The sequence below is a fragment of the Pristis pectinata genome, chromosome 20, assembly GCF_009764475.1.
Source record: "Pristis pectinata isolate sPriPec2 chromosome 20, sPriPec2.1.pri, whole genome shotgun sequence".
Lineage (NCBI taxonomy): Eukaryota > Metazoa > Chordata > Chondrichthyes > Rhinopristiformes > Pristidae > Pristis > Pristis pectinata.
This window is the reverse complement of record NC_067424.1, coordinates 40,919,309-40,935,652: the sequence shown is the minus strand read 5'-3', so window position 1 is coordinate 40,935,652 and position 16,344 is coordinate 40,919,309. Positions and strand designations below refer to the sequence as shown.

Below are 16,344 nucleotides of genomic sequence, written 5' to 3'. Positions count from 1 at the left end.
CCAAATGTCCTATCAAGTGAAGCAGTGATTCACTTGCCCTCCTTCCCACCCAGTGCCCGGTGTTGGGTGTTCACACTGGGGTCTCCTCTGCACTGGAGAAACCAGATGCAGATGAAATGATCACCTAGCAGAACACGGCCATTCAGGCACAAGGGTCCCCCCGACTTTCCAGACGCTCTCACTTTCATTCTCCGTCCCACTCCCACCCTGACCTCTGTGCCTTTGGCTTCTGACATTATTCCAAGGAGGACCAGCGTTAGGGCCAGATCCCACCTTCCACCCAGACCTCATGCAGTGACTGAGACTCAGTAATAAATGCCGCACTGTCCCAGTTTCAGATGATGCCAGAACTGTGCAGAATATCACAGTGTGGTCACAGCACAGAGGAAGCCATTCAGCCTGTTGTCCAGACTGGCGCCACGGAGGAGCAAACCAGTCCATCCCGTCCTCCCCCATCTCCCCACACACCACACCCTCCCTCGTCTCCCCACACACCCTGTGTCCGCCTCCCCACATCCTGCACCCCCCTCACCTGTGCCCACTGCCCCGTCCACCCCCTCCGTTGTAGAGCTGCGCCCTCGCGATTCCATCGCCCCTGATTCCTCCAAACAAGATGTAACTTTTCCCGTTGTCAGCGGTTCACCTGCCAACCACCCCCCCCCCCCCCCCCCCCCAGGATCTGCACATCACAAGAGCTCTCCTCAGGGCCCCAACATGAAACCTCCCCCGTGTTGCTCCGTCCACATCGGCTGCCTCACCTGCTGAGTGTTCCTGTCTCTGGATCTGCACCAAGTCTGGTCCAACTCAACCTTCATCCCAAGGTGCTCTGATCCCCGCCCCCTGTAACTTCACCGGGACCCCGTTTCTCTCTCCCATTAAATCCCCAGTTGATTCCCGCCCCATTTCCCCTCACTGGCTCCCCTTTCCTGCCCCGCATTTAAACTGTGGGCCCCGTTAACCATCCCATTAACGTTGGAGAGCCGGGGGAAGAGAGGTCCGGTGTCACCCCAGTCCCGCCCGGTCTTCAGGGGAACAGTCTCCGTCATTTCTTCCTCTGTCACCCGCAGGTACAGTCCGTTCGGCCCATCCACACGAGCCCCTCCCACCCCATCTGCCAATCCCTCCATTCCCCCCTCCACGTGTGCTCAGCTCCCCCGGTCTCGGAGCCATGAGTTTCCCCGTTGACAGTTCGATCCTTCACGGCCCCTGGCCCAGTCTCCGGCAATGTGGTGGGTGTGTCCCCCAGCCTGGCACTGCCTCAGCCCCACTACACTGGGACCGTGACCCCCAGCTCTGGACACCGGCAGTCAGTGGGGTTCAGTAAACAGGGGAACGCACAGGATCTGCCCTCACCCATTAATTCGGGGTGTTTCAGGAACCGGTGAAACCCGGGCCCCTCCGCGGCAGTCTCACTCACCGGACACCTCCAGTCGCACTGTCGTTTTATTCTCAGCTCCTGAACTCGCTGCAACAATCACCTCATAATCACCAGCGTCCTCTCTCCGCAGATCACGGATTTCCAGACTAAAGTTCCCGGGATGAAGAGTTACCCGTCGCTTGTACTCCTCAGCACCGAAGTATTCAATGGTCCCCTTCCAGTACCTCACTACCCTGGTTCTGGGTGATGTCCGACTCCACTCAACCTCAGCAACGTCCGGTCCGACTGGGATCCCGGGAGGTAAGGAGACCGAGTGTCCCAGAGCTCCGTTCACAGCGGGAGGGGGAGACCCAGTCCCTGCTGAGGAGACAAGAGGAGGCAGTCAGCAGGTGAGCTTAGTGACTGGAGGAGGAATCGGAGCTGGGAGAATCACAGACACAGGAGCAGGCCATGCGGCCCATCGTCTGGCTCCCGGCCCTGTGAGGGACCTGGCCCACAGTTCCTACATCACACAGAGACTCGGCCCCCTGCCCCAGACCACACCTCCCCTCCCCAGGTGGTTCCCTGCACCGGCTGCCCCTGCACACTCTGTACTATCTGACCCGAGATATCCCAGGAGCTGCCTCCTTCCCTTCCCCAACCTCTCCCCACCCACATTTATTACCCACGTTTATGCGATGTTTATGCTTCAACCCACCCCAGCCCCCCGCACCCACCCCCCACCCCTTGGCCCCTGTCACACTCTCCACCTTGTCTGGTGGGGTGACCCTCCTTCAGAGCCGTGGTGACTGCACCCAGCAGCTGCCTCACTGCCAGCGAAGCCCCTCGCCGATCACGGTGGTGTCCAGACTCTCCAAAGCCCATCCCTGGGATTTGGAGAGTCGGTGGCCGAGGTTACCAGCCACTCAACCCCCGTTGCAGCCCGAAACTGTCAGTGGAAGGCCACCTTCTTCCTGAAGACCAAGCGGGCAGTGTCCCTGGTCCTGACCAAGGGGCTTATTGTGGGTGGGAGCTCCCTGCCGGTGGACCCACTGGAGGTCACTGGGCAGAGGGTCATCCCTTCCCATTCCCACCCTTCATTCCCGGTGAGCTCAACCCCACCACCTATCCAACTATATGGGGGTGAGTTCAGGGATCACCCAAATCCCACTGGGTCTTCCGGAGAGCACCCTGCCATGTCTCCTTCTCACCTCCCCCTTCCACTCGCCAGAGAAGGAGTGGGGTCTGGAAGCAGCTCATGGAGCTGCTGACCAAGGACGGTTCCTCCGTCCCAGTTCCAGAGGGAACAGGCTGCTTCATCTGTGCCCGATGTTGGGCTCTTGTTCTCACCTGTGGGAGGAGCTGCCAAAGGTCAGCCCAGAGGGTGCTCAACAATTGGACCCTCCTCTGACATTGGCAGAGCTGTCTGCTGCCCTCCACCAGCTCTTGAGGAGCTAGACCGTGGTTCCTCAGGGATTTCTGGGACATCCTGGGTTGTCTGTGGGATCCTGGGATCAGGTGTGCTGTGAAGGGGAGGCAGTGCCACCTTCTGTGACGCTGACACCCCGTCTCAGCACCGATTACAGGATCTTTCCCGGTGCCACAGACAGCCGTCTGGGCTCCATGCTGATCCACATGATCCACCCCCACCAGTGCAAAACATTCCCGGGCCGGTCCATTCAAGACAACATCCATCTGGTCCAGAACCCAACTCCTTCCCCAGAACACAATTCCCTTCCCCAAAACCTGACTCCCCCTCCCCAGAACCTACCCCCCTTCCCCAGAACCTACCCCCCACTTCACCATAACCTAACCCCGCTTCCCCAGAACCTAACCCCCCCACTTCCCCAGAGGGCCGGTCTCCCTGTTGGCTTTATTTCCTTCGACCAAGAGAACATGTTCAACAGCTGGATCACATCTACCTCATTGGGTCTCTGCACACGTTCAGTTTTGGGACAGATTTTGTGGCCCCATTGTGTAATTTGTGCCCATTTTCATGTCGTGTTTCTCACAACATAGAAGAAGGCCATTCGGTCTATCAAGTCTGTCCCATATGTCAGAACAATCCTATTAATCCCATCCCCGCAGTTATTCCCAGTTAGTTCTGTTCAAACTGAACAGGTTCACTGGAACATTTATTAAACTGCTGTGTCACCCCTAAAAGAAGTGAAGTGAAAGTGTGTTGGAGGATGAAGACTTTGGAACTCTGTTCCTCAAAGGCTGGTGGTGCAGAGTCTCTGAGTGTTTCTCAGGGAGCAGGTGAGAGATTCTCGATACCCCAGTGGGTGAAAGGTTACTGTAGTGTCACCACAATATGGAGCTGAGGTTACAGTCACATCAGCCATCATCTGATTAAATGGGCCAGAATGCCAGAGGGACCGAGTGGCCTGTTCTCTGAAGCCCAGTTGGGGTGTCATCAGGACCACTCGGCTCCAGACCCGACCACAGCCTCGGTCTGAGAACGGACCAAAGAGCTGAGTTCCAGAGGTGAGGTGGGAGGGACTGCCCTCGACATCAGGGCAACATTTCAGCACTGGGATAAGGAGAAATGTCTTCACTCAGAGGTGGTGAAGCTGTGGGATTCACTGCCACAAGTCTGTCAGTGGGAGACAGAGAACATTCCAGATGTAAAAGGCACGGAGGGGACGGGGTGGGAACAGGAATATAGTTTTGAGGGAGAGGATCAGCCACAAATGTGTGGAATGGTAGAACAGGTTCAAAGGGCCGAATGGCCCATTCCTGCTCCCATTTCCCATGTTTCTATTTGACCGAATGTGGCACAAAGAGCCCTGATCAACCTGGTCAGTGAGATTGAAGGGACCCACTCCCGGGGCGGGTCACACCTTGCTCCAAGGAGGATGGATGTGACTGTTGGAGACACAGGGTTGATGGGATCGGGAGATGAGAGACTCAAAGATTGGTGGCAGGGGTGGGTTTCAACTGGTTGGACACCATTCCTGGGGAAGGAGGGAGCTGTTCCATTGGGATGGACCACACCTGACCCAGGCTGGGACCAGAGTTCTGGTGAATCAAGGAACTAAGGAGGTAAAGAGGGCTGGAAACTACACAAGGAGTCAGTGGGTGTGGGGGATGTTGGGGAAAGTCCCAGTGGAGAGAAATCTGGATGGTAAAGAGAAAGGACAAGACAGCAGTGCACACCAGTGAGTGGTGTAAGGAAAGGCACATTGTGTCAGGAAGGGACAGAGCACACAGACACAGGAGGGCCCTAACTAATCAAGTCTGGGGAAGGTACAATGGACCCAAGGTCAATAGGACCAGAAAACTGCTGAAATGTCTGAAGTTGAGACGCAGGAGACTTCAGATGTGGAACCCGGAGCAAAAAACTAAACTGGTGCAGGAAGTGAGTGTGTCAGACGGCATCTGTGGAGGCAGAGGGATGGGGGATGTTTCCTGCATCAGGACTGAGAGTGGAGAGGGGAGACAGACAGTACAGAGGGGAGAAGTCACGTTTGTTGTAAAAGGACATTTCAGATGTCATGGAACAGTAAGTCTCGCCTCTAGAACAGGAAACGTTGCTTCCCCTCTACCGTAGTCGTTGGAGCCCCCACCCACATTTCCTGAACATCCGTTCTCACCCCAAGTCGCCCCAGACAGGACAGAGACAGTTCCCCTGGTCCTCACCTCTCACCCCACCAGCCCTCAGCTCCAGCACATCCTCCTTCCACACTCCCACCAGCTGCAACGTGACCCCACCACCAGTTACATCTTCCCCTCCCCACCCCTTTCTGCTTTCTCCGGTGACCACTCCCTCCATGAATCTCCGGTCCACTCACCCCTCCCTGACAGCTGGCACTCTCCCTGCCCCCGCCGTGGGTGTAACACCTGTCCCCACACCTCCTCCCTCACCACCATCCTGGGACCTAAACAGCCCTTCCAGGTGAGACAGAGATTCACCCTCACCTCCTCGCACCTCGCCTGCTGCACTCGGTGCTCCCGATGTGGCCTCCTGGACATCGGTGAGACTGAGCGCAGACAAGGCGACTGTTTTTTGGAGAACCTGCACTCTGTCCATCTCGAGCTTCCAGTTGAAGGTCATTTCAAGTCCCCTCCCCATTCCCAACTGACCCGTCTGTCGTCGGACTTCTCCACTGCCAGGGTGAGGCTAAATGTAACCTCGAACAGGACCTCCTGTTCCATCTGAGTCGTCTATAACCCAACAACATCAGCACTGAATTTTCCAACATCAGGTGAACTGCACTCCCTTTGCTCCCTTCCTACTCCTACTGCTTCACCCAGCGACTCTCGCCCTTTGGTCCCCCTCTTCCCTGTACCATACTGGGCAGAGGGTGACGAGAAGGGGTCGGTTCATCATCTTGTTGTGCACGATCCTTGAGGGAAGAGCGACCAAAACATGACAGAACTTTTCATAGAGTCATAGAGTCAGACAGCATGGAAACAGGCCCTTCATCCCGATTCATCCCATTTGCCTGCCTTTGGCCCATATCCCTCCAAACCTTTCCTCTCCACAGATCTGTCCAAGTGTCTTTTCAAATGTTCCTCTGGCAGCTCGTTCCACACACTGACCACCCTCTGGGTGAAAAAGTTGTCCCTCAGGTTCCTGTTAAATCTCTCACCTCAAACCTGTGCCCTCTAGTCCTTGATTCCCCAACCCTGGGGAAAGGACTGTGCACATTGACTTCATTCAGCAGGATTGTGAAGTTCACCCTGAAACCAGGGTCTGAAATGTAAGGGATTAATATCATCTCCTGCAGTCGGGGCTCCAAGTGTGGCCTCCTCTACATTGGTGACACCAAGCGCAGACTCGGTGACTGGTTTACAGACCACCTGCGCTCTGTCTATAACCGCGATCTGCATCTCCCCGTTGCCAGTCACTGCAGCTCCCCCCCCCCCCCCCACACCGTCACTGATCTGTCAGTCCTCGACCCCCTCCACTGCCAGGAGAATTCCAAGCGCAAACTGCAGGAACAGCACCTCATTTTCCATCTTGGAACCTTACAGCCTAACGGCAGGAACATTGGATTCTCCCACTTTAGGTAATCCCCCCCCCCAACCTTTCCCCATAAACCACCACCCCCCTCCACAACCATGCTTCTTCTCGTCTTCCCTCTCCCAGCTTACCTCTCTTTCTACTACCCTTATTTTCCCTCTCTCTCCTTCCCTTTGTCCCATCCCCCGGTGGATCTGCTCTCCTCTCCTCCCCCGCACCCACCTATCACTGTCTCTCACCTGCATCTACCTATCACCACCCTGTGCCCACCCCATCTCCCCTCTTATGTCCACCTATCACTGCTCTGCTTTTCCCTCCTATATATCGGGCTTCCCCTTATCCTATCTTCAATCCTGAAGAAGGATCCTGACTTGAAATGTTGACCCCCTGCTTTTCTCCACGGATGCTGCCTGGCCTGATGAGTTTCTCCAGCATCTCGTGTTTTCCATCGAGATTCCAGCATCTGCAGTCCTTTGTTTCTCATTGAGGGATACAGATAGGGTATTTACACATAGCAGAGGGATCCAAAACTGGATGGCTTGGTTTAAGGTAGATGGGGTCTTGATGGTCAGAACGGATATAATGGGCTGAAGGGCCTGTGTCTGTGCTCTCTGACTCTGTTCAGAATGAATATCAATGATTTGGATTCGGGAACACCAAACGTGATATTCCAAAATTTGCTGACATGATACTGGGTGGGATTGTGAGCTGTGAAGAGGATGCAAAGAGACGTCCCAGTGGTCACCCTCTTCAATTCCACATCCCACTCCCACACTGACATGTCCATCCACGGCCCCCTCTACTGCCACCTCGAGGCCAGACCCAGGTTGGAGGAACAACACCTCATATTCCACCTTGTTAGTCTCCAACCTGACGGCCTCAACATCGATTTCTTCAACTCCCGGTAACCCCACCCCTTCCTTTTCTACACCCCCCCCACCCCCCAACTCCTTTGTCTTCCCTTATTCCTGTGGCTCCCTTCCCCTGCCTTGATGACCTGCCCATCTCCTCTCCTCCTCCCCTCCTCCATTCTTTATTCCATGGGACGTACGGGTAAGGAAGTTGTGGGCATGCTATGTTGGCACCAGAAGCGTGGCGACACTTGCGGGCTGCCCCCAGAACACTCTACGCAAGAGATGCATTTCACTGTGTGTTTCCAAGTACGTGTGACCAATAAAGAGATCTTATCCCTCCCACCAGATTCCTCCTCCTTCTTCAGCCCTTTGCTTCTTCCACCTGTCACATCTTCCTCCACTACCCCACGCCCGCCCACCTACCTTCCTCCCTCACTTGGAGTCGCCTATCACCTGAACTCACCTATCCCCTGCCTGCGTGTGCTCCTCCCCCACCCACCACCACATTCCGGCTTCTGCCCTCTTCCTTTCCAGTCCTGATGAAGGGTCTCGGCCCGAAACGTCGACTGTTTATTTCCTTCCAAAGATGCTGCCTGACCTGCTGAGATCCTGCAGAACTTTCTATGCATTGCTCCAGATTCCAGCATCTGCAGAATTCCTTGTGTCTTCAAGATGATTTGGACGTTTAATGGGCAAATATGTGGTATAATGTGGATGTATCTGAAGTTCTCCGCTTTGGTCGGGAAAACAGGAATTGAAACGGTGATGGACTGGGAAACGTTGCTGCCCAAAGGGAGCTGGGTGTCCTTGTCCACTGCTCACTGAAACAAGCAGGGGCAGCAAACAGCTGAGGGGGCAAATAGTATGTTGGTCTTCATCACACGAACGGAGCAAGGACGTCTCACTATAGTTACACCGGGCCCTGGTAAGGCCCTACCAGGAGTTCTGTCTGCAGATCTGGTCTCCTTACCTGGGCATAGATATACTTGTCACGAAGGTTCACCAGTCTGGTCCCTGTGATGGTGGGACTGTTGTATGAGGAGAGACTGGGTCAACTAGGTCTGTATTCATTGGAGGAATGGGAAGGGATCTCATTGAAACATTCAAACTTGTGACAAGACTCGACAGGATGAACAAGATGCATCTCCTAACTGACAGGTATAGAACCAGGGGGGTAACAGTCTCAGGAGAGAGGGAAGGTATGTCAGACGGAGGTAGGGGGGATATCTTCACCCAGGACATGGTGAGGCTGTGGAATTCTCTGACACAGAAGGCTGTGGATGAGTTGCTGAATGTATTTAAGGAGGCAGACAGATTTGCTGACACAGTCCATGGAGGAGAATAGGGAGAGCTTGGGAATGTGATCACGGGACAGAGGATCAGCCATGATCAGACTGAATGGACTCCGTGACTGACTCCTCTATGATCCTCCATGTTTCCATGTTAATCATCCCGACCCCAGGACATCAGTGCAGGAGTTCCTCAGGGCAGGGTCCTGGGTCCAACCACCTTCAGCTGCTTCAGCAGTGAACTTCCTTCCATCCTGAGGTCAGAAGTGGGAATGTTCACCAGTGACTGCACAATGTTCAGTTCCATTCACACCTCAGCAGGTGAAGCAGCCCGTGCCTGCCTGCAGCAAGACCCAGACAACATTCAGAAACTGGCTGAGGCGTGACGGGTAACATTCACACCACACAGGTACCAGGCGGTGACCATCTCCAACAAGGGAGAGTCTGACCACCTCCCCCTGACCTTCACTGACATTCCCATCACCCAGTCCCCACCATCAAAATCCTGGGGTCACCACTGACCAGAAACACAACTGGGCCGGACACACAAACACCGTGACTACAGGAGCAGGTCAGAGACTGGTTATCCTGTGGGGAGTAACTCACCTCCTGACAGCCCAAGGCCTTTCCCCCATCTCCAAGGCACCAGCCAGGAGTGTGATGGAACACTCTCCACTGCCTGGGTGGCTGCAGCTCCAGCAACTCTCGAGAAGCTCGACACCGTCCAGGACAAAGCAGCCGCTCGATCGGCTCCCCATCCACCTCCCTAAACACTCCCTCCTTCCCCCACGGGTACACAGTGACTGCAGGGTACACTGTCCACAGAATGCATGCAGTTACTCAACCAGGCTACTGTGACAGCACCTCCCAAACCCAGCACCTCCACCACCCAGGAGGACAAGAGCAGCAGGTGCAGGGGAACGCCACCACCTGCAGGTTCCCCTCCAAGTCCCTCACCCTCCTCATTGGGAAATCTGTCACCGGTCCTTCAACCTCACTGGGTCTGAACCCTGCAACTCCCTCCCCAACAGCACGGTGGGAGCTCCTTCACCAGAGGGACTGCAGTGGTTGGAGAAGGCAGCTCTCCCCCACCTCCTCCGGGGTAACTGGGGATGGGCAGTAAATGCTGGTCTTGTCCCTGATGCCCAGAACCTGAGGAATAAATACATAGATCCCATTTGTCTTTCTCCGTCCCCTCACTGACCTGCTGCACCTTTAAGAACCTTTGGGCAGACACTCTTGTGTCCCTCCACACCACTTTATACCATTCAATAACGTGATAACACAGACCATTCGTCCCATCGAGTCCATGCTGGTTCCCAGCAGGGCAATCCTGCCTGTTACATACCCCTCTCCTTCCCTCCCTGTACCCCTGCAACCCTTTCTCCCTCACACATGCCATCAACCGCCCTTGATTTTTTTTTCATTTACCTGCAGGAGGGGTAATTTGCATTCACCAAGTAACCTACCAGCACGTCTCTGGGATGTGGCAGGAACCCACACTGTCTCAGGGAGAACGTGCAAACTCCACGCAGACAGTTCCTGAAGTCAGGATTGACCCCGGTGCCTGGACCAAAGGGTCTGCTCCCCTTTCCTTCCTCCCACTGAGCCCAGTTTGGATCCAATCTGCCCTCTCCCTCGGGTCCCGTGGGCTTTTACTGTCTGCACCAGCCTGACCTGTGGGACCCTGTCAACATCCTCGCTGGAATCCGATTGGACCAAACAAACTGTCCCAACACAACAACGTGTTCTGAAGACACAAGAGACTGCAGATGCTGGAACCTGGAGCAACACACAAACTGTTCGAGACCCTTCATCTGGTTCGAGGTTTGAGACCCTCCATCTGGTCCACATGAACTGTCAACTGTCCATTTCCCTCCACAGATGCTGCCTGACCCACTGAGTTCCTTCAGCAGTTTGTCTCTTGAAACAGTGTGGTGGTGTGGGTTATATATTCTCTGTCTCTCTCTCTGTCTCTCTGTCTCTCTGTGTTTGAGGGAGCTGTCTCTCCGGTCTGGTGACATCCTGTAGGAGCAGAGTGAGGACAGGAGTTGGAGTCTGTTAATTTTATCCGTCAAAGAGCTGATGTGTCTGAACCCCTGGAGCCCCCGTGGGGGTCGGGAGCCGGTGTCAGTGTGTGGTGAGCTGGTTCTCACAAGCTGAGGGGTGAGTGAAACACTGTGTCAAATGGCGGCAGGAAGGAAGTGAGAGAGGCTCAGAACATTTCTGGTGAAGAAGTGGAGAGATGTGTGAAGCAGAGAATGGAGCTGACAGGATATATAAATTAAAAAAAGGAGAATCTTTGGTGACAAACAGAGAGAGGGACAGACAGACAGCCAGCAACACAGACAAAGGCAGAGGCAGACAGATCCACAGAGAGACTGAAGCCATTGAGAGACCAGGAGACGATGTGAATGAGACCAAGAGAGACGGGAAACGACAGGGACAGAGAGAAAGTGTGTGAGGACATTGACAGAGAGAGAGACGGACAGAGAATGGACGGGCTCAAGGAACTGAGGGGAAGAGAGAGAGTGGGAGAGAGAGGGAGGGAGGGATCAGTGAATCCTGTTTCAGGCTGTGGGATAGCAGATGGTACTGAGTACGATGGGCTGAAAGGCCTATCCACACACGTCTTCCTGCTCTGCATTTCCCCTGCAGTTTCACCCCGGCAAAGTGATCGCTCCTTTCTTATTTCTATCCACATGGACTCATTGGAAGAGCCTTCCAAGACATCCTCCCGCAGCACTGCCCAGGTGTTTTCCCCAGTCCATGTTACGATTCTCCCTCCTCTTCCACCTTCCCACCTCTCACCCTAAAACTTCTCGACCCTGAAACAATGAGCTGCCGGTCCTGCCCTTCCTTCACCCACGTTTCTGTGAGTGCAATAACATCATATTCCCACGCGGCGATCCGTGCTCGAAGCTCATCAGTCTTGTGTGTCAGGCTCCTTGCAACAAGGTGGAAGCAGTTGAGCCTCCCAGTCCCCCCACGTGCCTCATTGTGCCTCTGTCTGCCCTGCCCACTGCACCTGCTGACTTTACCTTCTGTATTTGACTCCATCTCCTCACCTGCTGGACCACTGCTCTGCAGCCCATCGAATGAAGAGACTCGGACCGGAAACAGCAATGGCTTCTCTCTCCACAGATGCTGACTGACCCACTGAGTATTTCCAGCAGATTCCGCTTTGATGTTAAAATCTGATCCTGCCCAAATGGCAAAAAGCACAGTGCGGGCAGGGGGCTCCTCTCAAGGAGAATTGCCACTTCCAGAAGCTTTATTTGGAAGTTTGCAGCTTCGGGGATGGTCAGAGGGATGATTGAAAACAGCAGGAACTGGGACTGAGACAGGGGAATGGGCAGCAGTGTTGCACACAGAACAGTGAGCACCCACAGCAAGGTCAGAAACATGTCTCACTCACCTCTCTCTCACTGGCTCAATATCTGTCTGTACTCTGTATCTTCACACAGAGCTCCTGTCCACTTCTCTCCCTGTATTTTCACCCAGAGCTTTTCAGCCCACCTCATCTCCCTCACCTCATCTGTGTCGAATTCTCCCTCTCCCACACTCTCTGTGTCTCGTTCCCACTGCCTCTCTCCATTTGTCAGTTTCCATACATGTGGTGTGTGTGTGGGTGTGGTGTGTGTCTCCCTGCATCTCCCTCTCCCTCTGCCTCTTCCTCCCTCTATCTATAACTCTCACACCCTGCCCCTGTCTCCATCACTGCCCCCTGGAGGATGTGTGAGGATCGTCCAGTGTGTCCCGGAGCTGCGGTGAATCCTCCCCCTGCCAGCAGAGTGGCCCTTTCAGTGGTCCACATGGGGAACGCAGAGACCGGAGCTGTTTGTAGTGAGCTGACAAAGGACCGTAGATTCCTGCATCCGGGGCTCCAATTTACACAGAGGCGGTACACTGGAGGGGCCGAGTGGCCTCCTTCCCTGTAACCATCTGATGACTGCTCCCATTGAGATCTGAGGCTGACATCCAGCCCTGCACCAGAACTGGTGATGGGACAAGGCAGACACGGCTGTGCAAATCCTGACTGGAGATCTCCGGCCCAGTGTGACCACTGTGTGGTTTCATCCGGAAATGGGATGAACCTCATGTACTCCTGGTTGAAGTGATTTCCCAGCATTCCCACTGGGAACCCCGCACAGTGCGATCCAATCTCCAGACCCGTCTCCCTGCCCAGAGACAGGCACAGTCCCTGCTCCACATCCCTGACCAGGACTGTCCCAGCCCCCCACCCACAATTTGTTGCAGGTGATCACACCCTCACTGCACCTTCCTGACATCACAGGGATTCGGCCATTCCATAAATCAGCTCCCTGACGGCTAAAATTCAGATTCAGACGGCTGTTCCCACACAGAATCACCACAGGAGAGACAACTACAGTGATAGAAACAACTACAAACAACACTCCCACAACCATAAAAGATGCTGTCCAGCTGTCCCTGCCCCAGGAGTGTGTGACGGGACAGTGTAGAGGGAGCTTCACTCTGTGTCTGACCCGTGCCCCAAGAGTGCCTGATTGGACAGGTAAAGGGAGCTTTACCAAACCCTGCTGTCCCTGCCCTGAGAGCACTGCATACAGAACGGTCCCATATGCAGAAGTGATAGAAACCAGGAGAGCGGGAAGTGAAACAGAAAGACTTGTTTTAAATAAAACTCACGGACAGAGACGCAGAGAGTCAGCCAGAGTGTCAGCAGTTGCCCAGTGTCCATCTCTCTCGAGGACAGGTGGACGGGGTACTGAGATAGAGATGTTTACTCCCCTCCCCGAGTCTCTGGTGGTGAGCAGTCCGGTCTGGCGGTGAGAGTGCAGAGGCGCAGTGTGGAACAGGATGCTGGGCTGAGAGGAGGTGTGACCACAGGCAGAAAGGCACAACCACTGGTGTGAAGGACAAAACGTTGCAACAGAGCAGCTGGGGGAGAGACAGTCCAGTCCCTGATCTTACCAACCCTGTACCTCAGGGGTGCTCCTGAGGTCCCCTCACTCCTGTTGGAATCTCCCTCCCTCCCAGATCCCCCACCATCCCTTCCCTCAGACCGCTCAGTGGGGGAAGGGACCCTGGGGTGAGGGGGACATTTCCATCCTCCTTCAGACAAGACACAGTGTGGAGGCAGGGCTGGAGCAGTCAGCAGTGTGAAACAGAGAAACGTCCCGACTGTAACAGGGTCCGGTCTGATGGACAGAACACGGAGAATTCCTCTGCACCCGCCCATAATCACAGCAGGAGATCTGTACACTGACCGGTGTCTCTCAGTCCCTCTCTCTCAGGTGGAAATGATGTTCTCTGGTCAATAACTGTGAAGAACTTGGTCATCAGGTGCGATGTGCTCTCAGGGCTGCTGTACCTTGTGCAGGTGTGGTCTGTTCCCCACTCCTTTGACTCAGCAATCTCCTGGGACATCTTCCAGTTTATCTGGGGGTCCGAGATGGAACGAGTCTGATGGGTCATGCTGCACAAGTCACCTGAAAATGGGGGCAAGAGTGTACCCAATGTAGCCCTCATCCTGATGACCATCTTCATGTGTGGCTGTATCAGTCGGTGTGTGGACCCCAAGTACATGGGCACCAAGTGTCACTATTTGCTGAGGTTCTACCCATCCCTGGTGCTGTGGAAGACAGGACTGGCGCCTCTACCGTGCAACGCCCCCGTCAGCTGGACTTTTCAGTACCACCCGTCCTTTGTGGAAGATTTCTTCCTTTGACCACAAGTCCATCAGGCAGTGGTCAGCATGGAATGTACTTCAGACACTGCGGGACAGGGACACTATGCAATGTGTGGGATTGTTCCCCGAGCAAACGGTCCAAACCATATGGCAGAACGTCTGATCGCCAGATCTGACCAACAAGCACAAAGACCTGGCTTGGCCGGTGGTGAGAGGTGCCCTCCCAGTCAGAGCTTTCCTCTACAGATGACGTATCATAGAATAAGAGGGTGACCAGAGTGAGAGAAGGACCGATCAGGGATAAAAGAGGAAACATGTGCCTGGAGTCGGAAGAGGTAGGGGAGGTCCTTCATGAATACTTTGCTTCACTATTCACATGTGAGAGAGACCTTGGCGTTTGTGAGGATGGCGTATGACAGACTGATGTGCTGGGGCATGTCGATGTGAGGAAAGAGGATTTGCTGGAACTATTGAAAAATCAGTCACCGGGGCTGGACGGGATATAACCAAGGTCATCACGGGAAGCGAGGGAAGAGATTGCTGCAACTTTGTCGATGATCTTTGCGTCCTCACTGGCCACAGGAGTAGTGCCAGATGATTGGAGGGCGGCAAATGTTATTCCTTTGTTTAAGAAAGGGAGTAGAGATAACCCTGGGAATTACAGACCTATGAGTCTTACTTCAGTGGTGGGCAAATTACTGGTGAAGAGTCTTAGAGACAGGATTTATGGGCATTTGGAGAAGCATAGGCTGATTCGGGACAGTCAGCATGGCTTTGTGAGGGGCAGGTCGTGTCTCACAAGCTTGATTGAATTCTTTGAGGATGTGATGAAGCACATTGAAGGTAGAGCAGTGGATGTGGTGTACATGGATTTTCGTAGGGTGTTTGATAAGGTTCCTCATGGAAGGCTCATTCAGAAAGTCATGGAGGCATGGGATCCAGGGAAACTTGACTGTGTGGATTCAGAATTGGCTCGCCCATAGAAGACAGTGGGTAGTGGTAGATGGAGCGTATTCTGCCTGGAGGTTGGTGACCAGCGGTGTTCTGCAGGGATCCGTTCTGGGACCCCAGCTCTTTGTGATTTTTATAAGTGACTTGGATGAGGATGTGGGAGGGTGGGTTAGTAAGTTTGCTGATGATACAAAGGTTGGTGTTGTTGTGGAGAGTGTAGAAGGTTGCTTTAGATTACAACAGGATATTGATAGAATGGAGAGCTGGGCTGAGAAGTGGCAGATGGACTTCAACCCAGATAAGTGTGAAGTGATACACTTCGGGAGATCGAATTTCAAGGCAGAATACAAGGTTAATGACAGGACTCTTGGCAGTGCGGAGGGACAGAGGGAGCATGTGGTTCACATCCATAGATCCCTCAAGTTTGCCACGTAGTTGTTAAATAGGCTTATGGAGTGTTGGCTTTCATTAGTCGGGGGATTGAGTTCAAGAGCCATGAGGTGAAGTTGCAGCTCTATAGAACTCTGGTTAGACCACACTTGTGTTCAGTTCTGGTCGCCTCATTATAGAAAGGATGTGGAAGGTTTAGAGAGGGTGCAGAGAAGATTTACCAGGATGTTGCCTGGGTTGGAGAGCATGTCTTATGAGGATAGGTTGAGTGAGCTGGGGCTTTTCACTTTAGAGAGAAGGAGGATGAGAGGTGACTTGATAGAGGTGTACAAGATGATAAGAGGCATAGATGGAGTGGACAGTCAGAGACTTTTTCCCAGGGCGACAATGGCTATCTTGAGGGGACATAATTTTAAGGTGATTGGAGGCAGGTATAAGGGGGATGTCAGGGGTAAGTTTTTTACACAGAGAGTGGTGGGTGTGTGGAACGCACTGCCAGCAGAGGTTGTGGGAGCAGATACATTAGGGACATTTAAGAAGAGACTCTTAGAGAGACACATGAATGATAGAAAAATAGGGGGCTATGTGGGAAGGAAGGGTTAGATTGATCTTAGAGCAGGATAAAATGTCAGCACAACATTGTGGGCCGAAGGGCCTGTACTGTGCTGTAGTGCTCAATGTTCAATGCACGCTGTCCTCGGGACGGCTGCGGTGGGGAGGAGACAATCACCCACCACTTTGCAGACTGTGGATTTGCTGAGAGGGTGCAGAGGAGGATGTGAGGGATCGTGTCCCGGTTCATCCCCAGCAGCCGTGTGACAGAGGACTCTCTGATCTCCGGGCTGTTCCCAGGGACACAC

At 53.9% G+C, this 16,344-nt stretch overlaps 1 protein-coding gene across 1 annotated transcript in view; it reads right to left on the bottom strand.

The window, feature by feature from the left end:
- LOC127580917 (uncharacterized) overlaps positions 1–1,581 on the bottom strand; it is a 164,473-nt gene extending 162,892 nt beyond the window's left edge. The window contains exon 1 of the mRNA XM_052034898.1: positions 1,418–1,581. The gene's annotated coding sequence lies outside the window, so the exon portion shown is untranslated. The remainder of the gene's footprint in view (positions 1–1,417) is intronic.
- Between the last annotated feature and the right edge of the window lie 14,763 nt (positions 1,582–16,344).